This window comes from Callithrix jacchus, chromosome 10, assembly GCF_049354715.1.
Source record: "Callithrix jacchus isolate 240 chromosome 10, calJac240_pri, whole genome shotgun sequence".
In the NCBI taxonomy this organism is placed as follows: Eukaryota; Metazoa; Chordata; class Mammalia; order Primates; family Cebidae; genus Callithrix; species Callithrix jacchus.
In genome coordinates, this window is record NC_133511.1 from 54,669,505 (window position 1) to 54,683,623 (window position 14,119).

The 14,119-nt window shown below is 37.4% G+C and overlaps 1 protein-coding gene across 15 annotated transcripts in view; it reads left to right on the plus strand.

Annotated features, from left to right (window-relative positions):
- DLG2 (discs large MAGUK scaffold protein 2) overlaps window positions 1–14,119 on the plus strand; it is a 2,299,762-nt gene that overhangs the window by 63,638 nt on the left and 2,222,005 nt on the right. The gene's annotated exons all lie outside the window — the stretch shown is intronic.

The following is a 14,119-nucleotide window of genomic DNA, read 5'->3' on the forward strand; positions in this document are numbered from 1 at the left end:
TCTCCCTTTTCTTGGTTCTGGTACTTGTAATTTAAATTATATTCCATTTGAGAGTAAAGTTTTTCTTCAGTTGGGGCTAATGTTTATTGTAATACAGTTTCATTGGTACATCATTCAGTAATATTTTGCTAAAGTAAAAGGAAGTAGGAGTATAGTATTTATTGATAGACATTTAAATTCATAAATCAGGTTGTTTATATTACCATTTGTAATAAGAATAGATTTATTACCGCAGATTTGGAATCTTCTTTAGCTGGTTTTCTTAGCTTGTTAAAGGTTACTTTTAAGCAGTCTTTAAAAAAGAAACTTGTACAGTGGAGCTCTTCCTTATGGGTTTAATGTTTATCAAGCTAATTACAGAGTTGAGAAAGATAGCAAAGTAATTTAGTTTGCACTGAACAAAATTATAGCTTTATCATTTATCTTTTGGTTAAACAATAGACTTCTTATTTGGATTTATTTTAGTGTAAATCTTTACTTTTATGATAAAACACAACTTCCATGACTATTGCGCTTTTCCAGATACATGCATTATCCAATAACATGACTGGCAAGTTCCCCAAATGGGGTGAACACCAATTTTTTTTCCTTCCTCCTCAACAACTTTTATTATTTGAATTGATCAAGATCTAGTGAATTCCTAAAGCATAGTTGATTATAATCCGACCTTGGGAATTCAATTTAGCTTAGATGTACTCCAGGTTAACTTAGTTCGAAAGGATTCTAGTTTGGGACTTGTTTGCCAAACCAATTTAGCAGTTTGGTGGTATTTTAATTTTGTTTTGTTTTGATCCGATATGAAAGATGAGATCAAATGTAAAGAGTTTCTCAAGAGTTTTGAATCAACATTTATATGAACATCTTTGAACTCTGCTGCACTGGGCTAATACAGATCCAAATGTTGTCCAGTTACATGAGTTGGTTCAATATGAAACTAAAGCTCTGGGTGAATTGTTGGGTAAAGTAAAACTTATGTCTGCATATTGTTTAATTCTTCTACCTGTGGATTTGTTAGGGATGTTGAGAAAAATTATAATCACTGAGATGCCTTATCCAAGTTTGTAGAGACGGACAATGTTATATAAAATTTTGGAACACCTAGAATTGTGATTTTTGCACACTGAGATTTAAGATTGGGACTGTTTCCTCTCCCTGCTGTTTCTAATAGTACCAGTGACAGAAGTAAACTCTCTCTGAGATTTTGAAGCCACACCTGTTCAGATCAGACAGAATTGGTTTATCTACAACAAGAATGGTTTTGGGAATGTAGCCAATAAATGATACGGCTCTTTGACTTATTTAACTTGATGTGTGTTTTTATTCTTTCTACCATTTCTGTAGAGAGTTTCTTCTGTATTACCTTAATTTGAACTAATAATGAAATTAAATACATTGTGTGTGTGTGTGTGTGTGTGTGTGTGTGTGAGAGAGAGAGAGAGAGAGAGAGAGAGTGAGAGAGAGAGAGGAAAAGAGTGAGAGGGAGAGAGAATGGGAAGGGGGAAGCAGAGAGAGGGATAAAGGATAAAAAGGTATGTGGGAAGGAGGAAGAGGAAGCTCAATTGATATTCTAAGTATAACTTAACTAAGCAGGTTAATTAGGAAGCTTAGAACTTACGGTTTCTAAACCCCATAGACTGAGTTTCTTAGAAATTCTTCCCTTCAAAAAACTGTTACAGAAATTGCTTATACATTGCTGAAATTATAACAATTTAGAAGAATTTCCTCTCTTCCCTTCTTTTTCTTTTCCTTCACCTCCCTTCTTTTTTTCTTCTTCTTTTCCTTCCTCACTAATGGGTTGACTGATGGATTGAATTTCTTAAGGAATCAACAAGTTCTAATTAGCAAAACAAGTATATATTTCTATGATACTAAAGTATATGTTATATAATTTTCTTTATAAACTGGTCTGGAGAAACCATGTATCTTGCATTGAATCCCTTAAAACTGTTAGTAATATGATACCTATTCTTGAATATTGTAGACAACAAGCCAAACAAGTTATTATGTGTGCATTATATTTTTCTTTTTATTATTATACTTTAAATTCTGAGATACATGTGTAGAACATGCAAGTTTGTCACATAAGTATGCATGTGCCATGGTGGTTTGCTGCACCCATCAACCCGTCATCTACATTAGGTGTTTCTCCTAATGCTGTCCCTCCCCTAGTTACCCAACCCCCAACAGGCCCCAGTGTGTGATGTTCCTTTCCCTGTGTCCATGTGTTCTCATTGTTCAGCTCCCACTTACGAGTGAGAACATGTGGTGTTTGGTTTTCTGCTCTTGTGTTAGTTTGCTGAAAATGATGATTTCCAGCTTTATCCATGTTCCTGAAAAGGATGTGAACTCATCTTTTTTATGGCTGCATACTATTCCATTGTGTATATGTGCCACATTTTCTTTATCCAGTCTATCATTGGTGGGCATTTGGGTTGGCTCCAAGTCTTGCTATTGTAAACAGTGCTGCAGTAAACATACATGTGCTTGTGTCTTTATAGTAGAATGATTTATAGTCCTTTGGGTATATACCCAGTAATGGGATTACTGGATCAAATGGTATTTCTGGTTCTAGATCCTTGAGGAATTGCCACACTGTCTTCCACAATGGGTGAACTAATTTGCACTCCCACCAGCAGTGTAAAAGCGTTCCAATTTCTTCACATCCTCTCCAGCATCTGTTGTGTCCTGACTTTTTAATGATTTCCATTCTAACTGGAGTGAGGTGGTATCTCATTATGATTTTAATTTGCATTTCTCTATACTGGTGATGATGCACTTTTTTTTCATATGTTTGTTGGCCATGCATTATAATTTTCATTGGTTATGCTTACTATCTATACTCTTTATGTAATATAAGAACAATATTTTAAAATTTAACCTAGATTTATTCTGCAGGGATCACTGTCCCCTGTCACTTTGAGTCTTTTTCTCTGTTCATTGTTACATATGGTAGACATGATGAAAGAGCTAGACTTAATGTAATCCTAAACAATAACTATCCCCATTGAGCCAAGTGTTTATTCATTGTTGAACATATTCTCGTTAAAGTATGAAATTTTCATAAGATGGATTTTTGTTTGGTATTTATTTAGTATATTGTTTTCAGAGAGAGAGAAGATTCTTTTATTGTACCATGTAACCATGGTGGGAATTGGGAATGGGTGTGATATCTCACTAATCCCATTTCTAGGTGTTACTCTGGACTGCTCTTGGATAAGCTGAAACTACTGTATCTCAAACCCCTGTATTAACTGCTAGTTTGCTTTATGACATTACTTTGTACTTCTCTCATTCTAGTCTCTTCTTTGCATTTTTACAGATCTTAGTTTTATCAACAGAAGAGTCTTCTGTTTCTACATTAGATTTTTTTCTTCTTCAGCAGTTGCTTTTCATTCAGGATTCTCTTATTCTAGTAATAACATGATTTGCTCCCAGGTGAGCCCTTGGGACAGTATTGGACATATTTTAATTTGTGAAAACTTAGGACCAATTCAGGATAAGTTGTATTAGTTTTCTCTGATATGATACAAGATCATAATGTATTCTAAGGGTCTGTTTTAACAATTCTTTTGAATTGATCTGATATGATTTCCTATTGGATTAATGTAAGAAATAACAATTAATGATAGTTGTGTCATTTCCTGTGTTTTACAGTAGAAAGTTGCCTTTTTTTTTTTTTTTTTTTTTTTTTTTTTTAAGAAAGAAAGAGAAAGGGGGAGAAAGAACAGGAGTCTTGCTCTATTGCCCAGGCTGGAATGCAATCTAAAAATAGGTATTGAAAACCTCTTTTATGTTGATAATTGTGCTTAACAGTGGAGACAGGAAGGAATAAGGAAGAAAATAACAAACAAACAGCCAACCAATATCTCATTTAAGTCTGTGAAATGCTGTGCAAATGCTGAAGAGTGATTTACTTCCAATTATGTGGTCACTTTCAAAATAGGTGTAATGTGATACTGAGGAAAATGATGTTCTATGGACCTGGAGTGAAGAATTCTATAAATATTCACTGAGTTTACTTGTTCCAGGTCTGAGTTCAAATCGTAGATGTCCCTGTTAATTTTCTATCTTGTTGATCTGTCGAATATTAACAATGTGGTCTCAAAGTCTCCTGCTATTATTGTGCGGGAGTCCAAGTCTCTTTATAAGTCATTAAGAACTTGTCTTATGTATCTCAGTGTTCTTATATTGGGTGCATATATATTTACGATCATTGACTCCTGTTGTTGCATTGATCCTTTTACCATTATGTAATGTCCTTCTTTGTTTCTTTTAGTCTTTGTTACTATTAAAGTCTATTTTGTCAGAGAGGAAAGTTACAACTCCTGTTTTTTTTTTTCTCCCCATTTGATTGGCAAGTCTTCCACCAACCCTTTGTTTTGAGTCTTTGTGTGTCCTTGCTTATGAGATGGATCTGGATACAGCATACTGATGGGTTTTGACTTTTTATTCAATTTGCCTGTGTCTTTGGTTGGGGCATTTAATCCATTTAAATTTAGGATTAATATTGATATTTGTGAGTTTAATATTGTTGTTTAATGCTAGCTGGCTATTTTGCCCATTAGTTGATATAGATTCTTCATTATGGAGATACTCTTTACCTTTCGGTGAGTTTTTGGGATGACTGATACTGGTTGTTCCTTTCTGTGTATAGTGATTCTTTCAGAAGCTTTTGTAAAGCAGCTTGGTGCTGATGAAATCTCAGAGTGCTTGCTTGTTTGTGAAAAATTTTATTTTTCCTTCATTTATGAAGCTTAGTTTGGCTGGATATGAGATTCTGGGCTGAAAATTATTTTCTTTGAGGATATTGAATATTGACCCCTACTCTCTTCTAGTTTGTAGGGTTTCTGCTGAGAGATCTGCTGTAAGTCTAATAGGCTTCCCTTTATAGGTAACCTGACCTTTCTCTCTAGCTGCCCTTAGAATTTTCTCCTTTCTTTCAACCCTGGTGAATGTAACAATTATGCATCTTGGGGTTGCTCTACTTGAGGAATATCTCTGTGGTGTTCTCTGTATTACCTGGAGTTGAGTATTGTCCTGCATTACTAGGTTAGGAAAGTTTTCCTAAATAACATCCTGAAGACTATTTTCCAGCTTGGATTCATTTCTTTATGACATTCAGGTACACCTTTCAAACTTAAATTATGTCTTTTCACATAGTTCCATATTTCTTGGAGACTTTGCTCATTCCTTTTTACTCTTTCTTCTCTAATCTTGTCTTCTCGTTTCATTTCATTAAGTTGGTCTTTGACCTCTAATATCCTGTCTTCTGCTTGATCAATTCTACAGTTAAAACCTGTGCATACTTCGTGGAGTTCTTGTATTGTATTCTTCAGTTCCATTAATTCACTTATATTCCTCTCTAGATTGTCTATTCTCTTTAGGATTTCGTCAAACCTTTTTTCAAGGTTCTTAGTTTCTTTACATTGGGCTAGAACATGTTCTTTTAACTCACAGAAATGTCTTATTATCCACCTTCTGAAGCTTAATTCTGTTAATGGAATGTGCTCATTCTCCATCAAGCCTTGTTCCCTTGTTGATGAGGAACTGTGATCCCCTGTAGAGGGAGAGGCATTCTGATTTTGAATATTCTCAGCCTTTTTAAGCTGGTTTCTTCCCATCATTGTAAATTTATCCACCTGTCGTCTTTGCAATTACCGACTTTCAAATTAGGTCTCTGAGTGGATGTCCAACTTGTTGATTCCAGTGCTGGAATCTGAGCAACCCACTGTGCTGGCTAAAACAGCGGTGTTAGGATTCATGGTGCTTTTCTGCGTGAGAATCACCGGTCTGGCTTCCTTCTTGAGTCCCTTTTTTAATTGGCTGAATAGACAACTCTGCCTTCCTGGAGCTCCAAACGTTGACCAAAAGGGACCCAGTCCCGTTTACTCTGTACCAAGAACTGCTGCGCCAGCCACAAGAGTCGCGCTGGCAACCCGTGGGGCTCCTCTGCTGGGAATCTCCTGGTCTGTGAGCAACAAAAATTCATCTGAAAGTGTGGCATTCTCTCATTCTCTGCGCTTTCACTGGGAGCTAACAATCCTGAGCTGCTAGTAATCAGCCATCTTGGATCTCTCTCCTCAAAAGTTGCTGTTTTAAGGATAAAAATGTGCTTTAACAAAATTTTTTAGTACAATGCATCTTCTTTTTTAAACAGCTTTTTGTTCTCATTGTTATAAAATATGTGGAAGAAATAAATGCCTTTATTACTTTGAAATAGATGTTCATTTCATTTTGGCGTTTTTAAAAGTTGTCCTATTGTCTTATGAGAGTCTTTTAAACTGGTATGGAAGTCTATCTGATATTATTTATTTATAGTACCTGTTATTTCCTTTGAATTCTTTTTTGCAATGGTTCTCAGTGATATAATGGAGTATATATATAAAAACATACTTTTTATCATGTACTGAAAACTAAATTCTATCTTTTTTATATGTATATGTTTTGCCATTATATCTTTTAAATAAAGCTGAGGAATGTTGTATAATTAGAATCTTTTTTTTTTTTTTTTTTTTTTTTTTTTTTTTTTTGAGACAGAGTCTTGCTTTGTAGCCCAGGCTGGAGTGCAGTGGCATGATCTTGACTCACTGCAACCTCTGCCTACAAGGTTCAAGCAATTCTTCTGCCTTAGCCTCCTGAGAAGCTGGGATTACAGTCATGTGCCACCATGCCTGGCTAATTTTTGTATTTTTAGTAGAGATGGGGTTTCACCATGTTGGCCAGGTTGGTCTTGAACTCCTGACCTCATGATCTGCCCACCTCAGCCTCCCAAAGTGCTGGGATTATTGGTGTGAGCCACTGCTCCCGGCCTTAGAATCTTAAGACAGGATATTGCCATATATCCCATAGGTACTTTTGAAACTGTAATTACTGCTTCTTGGCCTCACAATTCTTTAATTATCTCTTGTCGTTGGTTGACTGTATATGTCATAAAAGTGACATTTCTGTTTTTCTTATTTTTTCCTTTGTGAGAAAGGATCTTAAGACTCTCCTGCTAATTTTTTTTTTTTTTTTTTTGCTATTTAAAGTTTTCTTCTTTCATTGTTTCCTGCACTTTGTGGCTTCTTTTTTAATAGTATCTTACTAACTTATATTTGCCTTTCATTATCTGGGTATACTCTCTTCTCATCTCTAGTTTTTCTTCAGTTCTTAAAATAATTTATTTTTGAGAATCAATAAGGGGGGAAGTATGTACAAGTATATCTCAGAGATATTGTGGGTTAGGTTCCAGACCACTGAAATAAAGCATATTATCACAATGAAGTAAGCCACACAAATATTCTGATTTCCCACTGCATATATACAACGTGTTATCTACTATGGTATATATGTACCAGGAAACAAAAATATTTGTTGTATACAGTACAGTATGTACTATACTATAGTCCATTAAGTTTGCTATAGTCGTATGTCTAAAAAAAGTACATACTTTAATTAAGAACACTTTATTACTAAAAATGCTAATGATCATCTGAGCCTTTAGTGAGAGTAATATTTTTGCTGGTTGGTGATCTTGCTTCAGTGTTGATGGATGCTGACTGATCAGAGTGATGATTGCCGAAGGCTGGGATGGCAAAGACAATTTCTTAAAATAGGACAACAATGAAGTTTGCCATATAAATTGATTCTTTATTTTATAAGAAATTTCTCTGTAGCATGAGAAGAGGGTGTTTGACAGTATTTTACCCACAGTAGAACTTCTTCCAAAATTGGAATTAGTTTCTCAAACCCTGCTGCTAATTTATCAACTAAGTGTGTGTAATATTCTAAATCCTTTGTTGTCATTTTCAAGCAATGTTCACAACATCGTCACTGGAAGTAGATTTCATCTCAAGAAACCACTTTCTTTGCTCATCCATAAGAAACAACTCCTCATTCATTCAAGTTTTATTCTGAGATTGCAGCAATTTAGTCACAGCTTCAGGCTTCACTTCTAATTCTAGTTGTCTTGCTCTTTCTTTTTTTTTTTTTTTTTTCTTTTGACATGGAGTTTAGCTGTTGTTACCCAGACTGGAGTGCAATGGCACAATCTTGGCTCACCGCAACCTCCACCTTCTGGGTTCAAGCAATTCTCCTGCCTCACCCTCCCGAGTAGCTGGGATTACAGGCACACACCACCATGCCCAGCTAATTTTTGTATTTTTTAGTAGAGATGGAGTTTCCCCTCATTGACCAGGATGGTCTTGATCTCTTGACCTCATGATCCACCCGCCTTGGCCTCTCAAAGGCTCTTTCCATTTCATTTGTAGTTACTTCTTCCACTGAAGACTTGAATCCCTCAAAGTTATCCATGAAAGTTGGAATGAATGTCTTCCAAACTCCTGTTAATATTGATATTTTGACCTCCTTCTGTGAATCAAGAATTTTTTTTTTTTTTTGGGGGGGGGAGGAAGGCAGGAAGGGAGGGAAGAAGGACGGTAGGGAGGAAGGAAGGGATGAAGGAAGGAAGGAAGGAAGGGAGGACGTGGGGAGGGAGGGAGGGAAGGGAAGGAAGGAAATCAAGCAATGAGAGAGACATTGCCGACCTGGATCTAGAGGTTTACAAGTTGATTTCTTTTTTTTTGAGAGAAGGAAAGAAAAAAAAAAAATAAGTAAAGGAGAGGAAGAAAGAGGAAGAGAAAGAGGGAGAGTAAATGGAAATATTGCTTTATTTTGAAAAAAATTGAGTATCAATAATGGCCAATCAATGTTTCATTTAAACTTATGGGTAGGTGTGATGTGGTATTGACAAGAATGTATATTTTGTGTATTTGAAGTGGAGAGCTCTATGAATATTTATTAAGTTTACTTGTTCCGGATCTGAGTTCGAGTCCTTGATATCCTTATTAATTTTCTATCTCATTGAATCTAAGTCTCGTATCTGGGTGTTAGGATCGTTAGCTCTGGTTGTTGCATTGATCCTTTTACCACTATATCTTTGTTGCTTTAAAATCTATTTTCTCCGATACGAGAATTGCAACTCCTGCTATTTATTTATTTATTATTCATTTTTGCTCTCCATTTGGTTGGTAAATCTTTCTCCATCCCTTTGTTTTGAGTCTTTGTGTATCCTTGCATGTGAAACAGGTCTGGATGTAAAATGCCATTGGGTTTTGGCTGTGTCTTTTGATTGGGGGATTTAGTCAATTTAAATTTAGGGTTGCTGCCATTTGATGTTGACTGGCTGTTTTATCCATTCGTTGGTGTAAATTCTTCTTTATGTTGGTGCTCTTTACTTTTTGGTGTATTTTTAGAAAGGCTAATACTGGTTGTTTCTTTCTGTGTGTAATGCTTCTTTCAGAAGCTCTTGTAAAGCAGGCCTGGTGGTAATAAAATCTCTGAGTACTTGCTTGTTCATAAAAGATTTTATTTTTCCTTCAGTTGTGAAGCTTAGTTTGGCTGGATATGAAATTCTGGGCTGAAGGTTCTGTTCTTTGAGAATGTTGAATATTGGCCCCCACTCTCTTCTGGCTTGTAGAGTTTCTGCTGAGAGATCTGCTGTAAGTCTGATAAGCTTGCCTTTGTGGGTAACATGACCTTTCTCTCTGGCTGCCCTTAGTATTTTCTCCTTCGTTTCAACCCTGGTGAATCTAACCATTATGTGCGTTGGGGTTGCTCTTCTTGAGGAATATCTTTGTGGTGTTCTCTGTATTACCTGGGGTTGAATTTTGACCTGCTTTGCTAGTTTAGGAAAATGTTCCTGAATAATATCCTGAAGAGTATTTTCCAGCTTGGATTCATTCTCTCCGTCGCATTCAGGTATACCTATCAAACGTAAATTTGGTCTTTTCACATAGTCCCACATTTCTTGGAGACTTTGCTCATTCCTTTTTATCCTTTTATCTCTAATCTTTTCTTCACGTTTCATTTCATTAAGTTGGACTTTGACCTCTGATATCCCTTCTGCTTGAACAATTCGAGTGTTTAAACCTGTGCATACTTCTCGGAGTTCCTGTATTGTATTCTTTAGTTCCATTAATTCACTCATACTTCGCTCTAAGTTGTCTATTCTCAATAGGATTTCATCAAACCTTTTTTCAAAGTTCCTAGTTTCTTTACGTTGGGCTACAACATGATCTTTTAACTCACCGAAGTTTCTTATTATCCATTCCTTGAAGAGTGATTCTGTCATCAGGAGGTGCTCGTTCTCCATCAAGCCTTGTTCCATTGTTGATGTGGAACTGTGATCATCTTTAGAGGAAGAGGCATTCTGATTTTGAGTATTCTCAGCTTTTTTACGCTGGTTTCTTCCTGTCATTGTAAATTTATCCTCCTGCCGTCTTTGAAATTACCAACTTTCAGATTAGGTCTCTTGAGTGGATGTCCAGGTTGTTAGTTCCCAGGGCCAGAGCAGCGGCGTTAAAACTGATGGTGCTGTTCTGCCCAGGATTCTCCTGTTGGGCTTCCTTCTTGTGTCGGTAGTAGGCGACTCTGCCTTCCCGGGGCTCCAAACCTCGGTCAGAAGGGAAACCAGTCCTGTTTACTCTGCGCTGAGTGCTCCCGCGCCGAGGTGCCATCACAGCCGCTGCCGGGCTCTGGTGTCCTGCTGGGGACCCGGGCCGGTCCTCCGAACCTGTTTACTTTGCTCCGAGAGCTGCCGCGCCAAGGTGCCGGTGGAACCGCTGCACCGGCCACGAGAGTCACGCTGGCCACCCGTGTGTTTCCTCCACTGGGGGATCTCCTGCTCCATGAGCGACCAGAATTTGTCTGAAAGTGTGGCGTCCTCTAGTTCTCCGCGCCTTCCCTGAAAGCTGCAATCCCGGGATGTTAGCGATTGGCCATCTTGGATCGTTCCTCTCAAGAATGTTCTTAATGGCATATAGAATTATGAATCCTTTCCAGGAGATTCTCAGTTTACTTTGGCCAGATCTATTAGATAATCACTATGGCACATAGAGTCTTACAAAATGTATTTCTTTTTTTTATGGTGAAAAGATATACATATATTTAGAATTAGCCAGCTGGATGCAGTTTAGATGATCCCAATTTTGTGGGCAACCTCCAAAACATCATAATCAGGAGCCAATTGACCATATGCCTTCTTCTCTCCATCAGGCAGAATCAGGGTGTTGACCTTGGCCACATCAATGTCATAGAGCTTCTTCATAGCCTGTTTGATCTGGTGCTTGTTGGCTTTAACATCTACAGTGAACACAAGTGTTTTGTTGTCTTCTATATTCTGTCTTCTCAGTGGTCACTGGAAACTTGATAGCATAGTAGTCACATTTGTTTCTCCTGGGGGTGCTCTTCCGAGGATATTTGGGCTGCCTCTGGAGTCGCAGTGTCTTGGGCCACTGGAAGGTGGGTGATGTGTGGATCTTCTTTTTTGTGGCTGTGGACACCTTTCAATACTGCCTTCTTGGCCTTTAAAGTCTTTGCTTTGGAGGGGCAGGAGCTTCCTTCTTCACTTTTGGCGCCATCTTGTGAAAGGAACAAAATGTATTTCTTAAATAGTAAGACTTGAAAGTTGAAGTTACTTCTTGATCCATGGCCTGCATTATGGATATAGTATTTGCAGGCATGAAAACTTAATCTCCTCGTGTATCTTCACTGTAGCTCTTGGGTGACTAGGTTCATTGTCAATGCACTTAGTCAATGAACAGTAATATTTGGAAAGGATTTATTTTTTTTTTCTGAACAGTCGTTCTCAACAGTGGGCTTAACATATTCAGTAAACCATGCTGTTAACAGATATGCTGTCACTGAGGCTTTTGTTGATCCACTTTTAGAGCATAGACAGAGTAGCTTTAACATAATTCTTACAGACCATAGGATTTTTGGAAGGGTAAATGAGTGTTGGCTTCAACTTAAAGCCACCAGCTGCATTTGCCTATTAGCCTCTAAGAAGAGTCAGCCTGTCCTTTGCAACTTTGAAACAAGGCATTGACTTCTCTCTAGCATTTTCTTCTGATATAAGGCTGTTTTATCTAAATTGAAAAAGTTGTTTAATGTAGCCATTTTCATCAATTATCTCAGCTAGATTTTCTTGATAACTTGCTGTAGCTTCTTCATCAGCACTTGCTGGTTCACCTTACACTTTTATGTTATGAAGACAACTTCTTTCCTCAAACCTCATGAAATAACCTCTGCTAGCTTCCAGCTTTTCTTCTGCAGCTTCTTCATCTCTGTCAGCCTTCAAAGAATTGAAGAGAGTTAGGACCTTGCTCTGGATTAGACTTTGGCTTAAGGGAATTACACCTGGTTTGATCTTCTATTCAGATCACTAAAACTTTCTCCATATCAGCAGTAAGGCTCCCTCTCTTATTTTTCATGTGTTAACTAAAGTAGACCTTTTAATTTCCTTCAAGAGTTTTCTTTTGCATTCACAACTTGGGTATTTGCTGCAAGAGGCTTGCCTAGCTTTTGGTTTATCTCAGCTTTCATCTTGCCTTCCTCACTAAGCTTAATCAGTTCTAGCTTTGAGTGTGAGAAACGTGTAACCCTTTCTTTCACTTGAACACTTAGAGGCCATTGTAGAGTTATTAACTGGCCTTACTTTAATATTGTTGTGTCTCCAGGAATAGAGGGACCTGAGGAGGGAGAGAGATGGGGCAAACACCGGTTGGTGGAGCAGTCAGATAACACACAACATTTATAGATTGTTTGCTTCTTTATGTGGGTGTGATTTCTGGTGCCCCAAGACAATTACAATGAACTTAAAAGATACTGATTACAGATCACTGTAACAGATAAAAGACCAATGAAAAACTTTGAAATATTGTGAGAATTACCAAAATGTGACACAGAGACAGGAAGTGAACACATCCCATAGGAAAACTGCCAAGGATAGATTTGCTTGACACAGGGTTGTCACAAACTTAATTTGTCAAAAACGTTCTCTGCAAAGTACAATAAAGCAAAGTGCGATAAAATGAACTATGCCTGTACCTGATTTTATTGAGTGGCCTCGTGTGGCTATTGTATTCCTTTTGCATACATTTTACCAAATTTGTATTTGAATTTTCATGTTTGCCGTACCAGTAATATATGTAGATTTTTTTTTTTTTTTTTTTGAGATGGAGTCTTTCTCTCTTGTCCAGGCTGGAGTGTGGTGGCACAATCTTGGTTCACTGCAACCTCCACCTCCTGGGTTCCAGCAATTCTGAGTAGAATTGCCTTAGCCTCCTGAGTAGCTGGGATTACAGGCACCTGTCACGGCCTGTTTGATCTGGTGCTTGTTGGCTTTAACATTTACAATGAACACAAGTGTGTTGTTGTCTTCTATCTTTTTCATGGCAGACTCAGTGGTCAGCAGAAACTTGATGATAGCATAGTAGTCAAGTTTGTTTCTCCTGAAGGTGCTCTTCTGAGGAAATTTGGGCTGCCTCTGGAGTCTCTTCTAAAAACACAAAATTAGCCCCACTCTTCTAAAAATACAAAAATTAGCACCTGGCTACTTTTTGTATTTTTAGAAGAGAGAGGGTTTCACTATGTTGGCCAGGCTGGTCTTGAGCTCCTGACCTCAGGTGATCTGTCTGCCTTGGCCTCCCAAAGTGCTGGGTTTATAGGCATTAGCCACTGCACAAGGCTGCAGATGATTCTTCTGTTTTCCAAAACTTCATGTTTTTTTTTTTTTTTTTTTTTCTTCACAGTAAAACTCAGAAGAGTTAAGCACTGACTGAATCTTCCTGGAGAGGGATGGGAAAACATAGTTTTCAAACTTTTGCATTTTCTGTAAGTCAAAGTAAAATAGATAAATTACTAAAGTTTTTTTAACAGAAAATTCTCCAGTTAAGTAAATTAGCTGGTCTTGTTGGCGTGTGCCTATAGTCCCAGCTTCTTGGGAGACTGAGGCAGGAGGATCACTTGAGCCCAGGAGTTTGTAGCTGGAGTGAGCTGTAATTGTGCCTCTGCACTTCAGCTTGGGTGTCCCCTATCTTGTTTATTTTAAAATAAATTCTTCAGAAGGACCATTTTGACCTTCATTGAGCTATAGATTCTTGATATTATAAAATATTAATCCAGGAGTCATAAATTGAATGAATTCTGGAATGATAAATAGAAGAATACTTTTGGTGTTTAACTACTGGTTAGGAGTATGCTATGAAGCAACAAATAGACTTAGAGATAAAATGATCTGTGAATTGATTTTTTTTAAACCTATCTATTGCTATTGGGAGAGTGCGAATCATATGCTAAT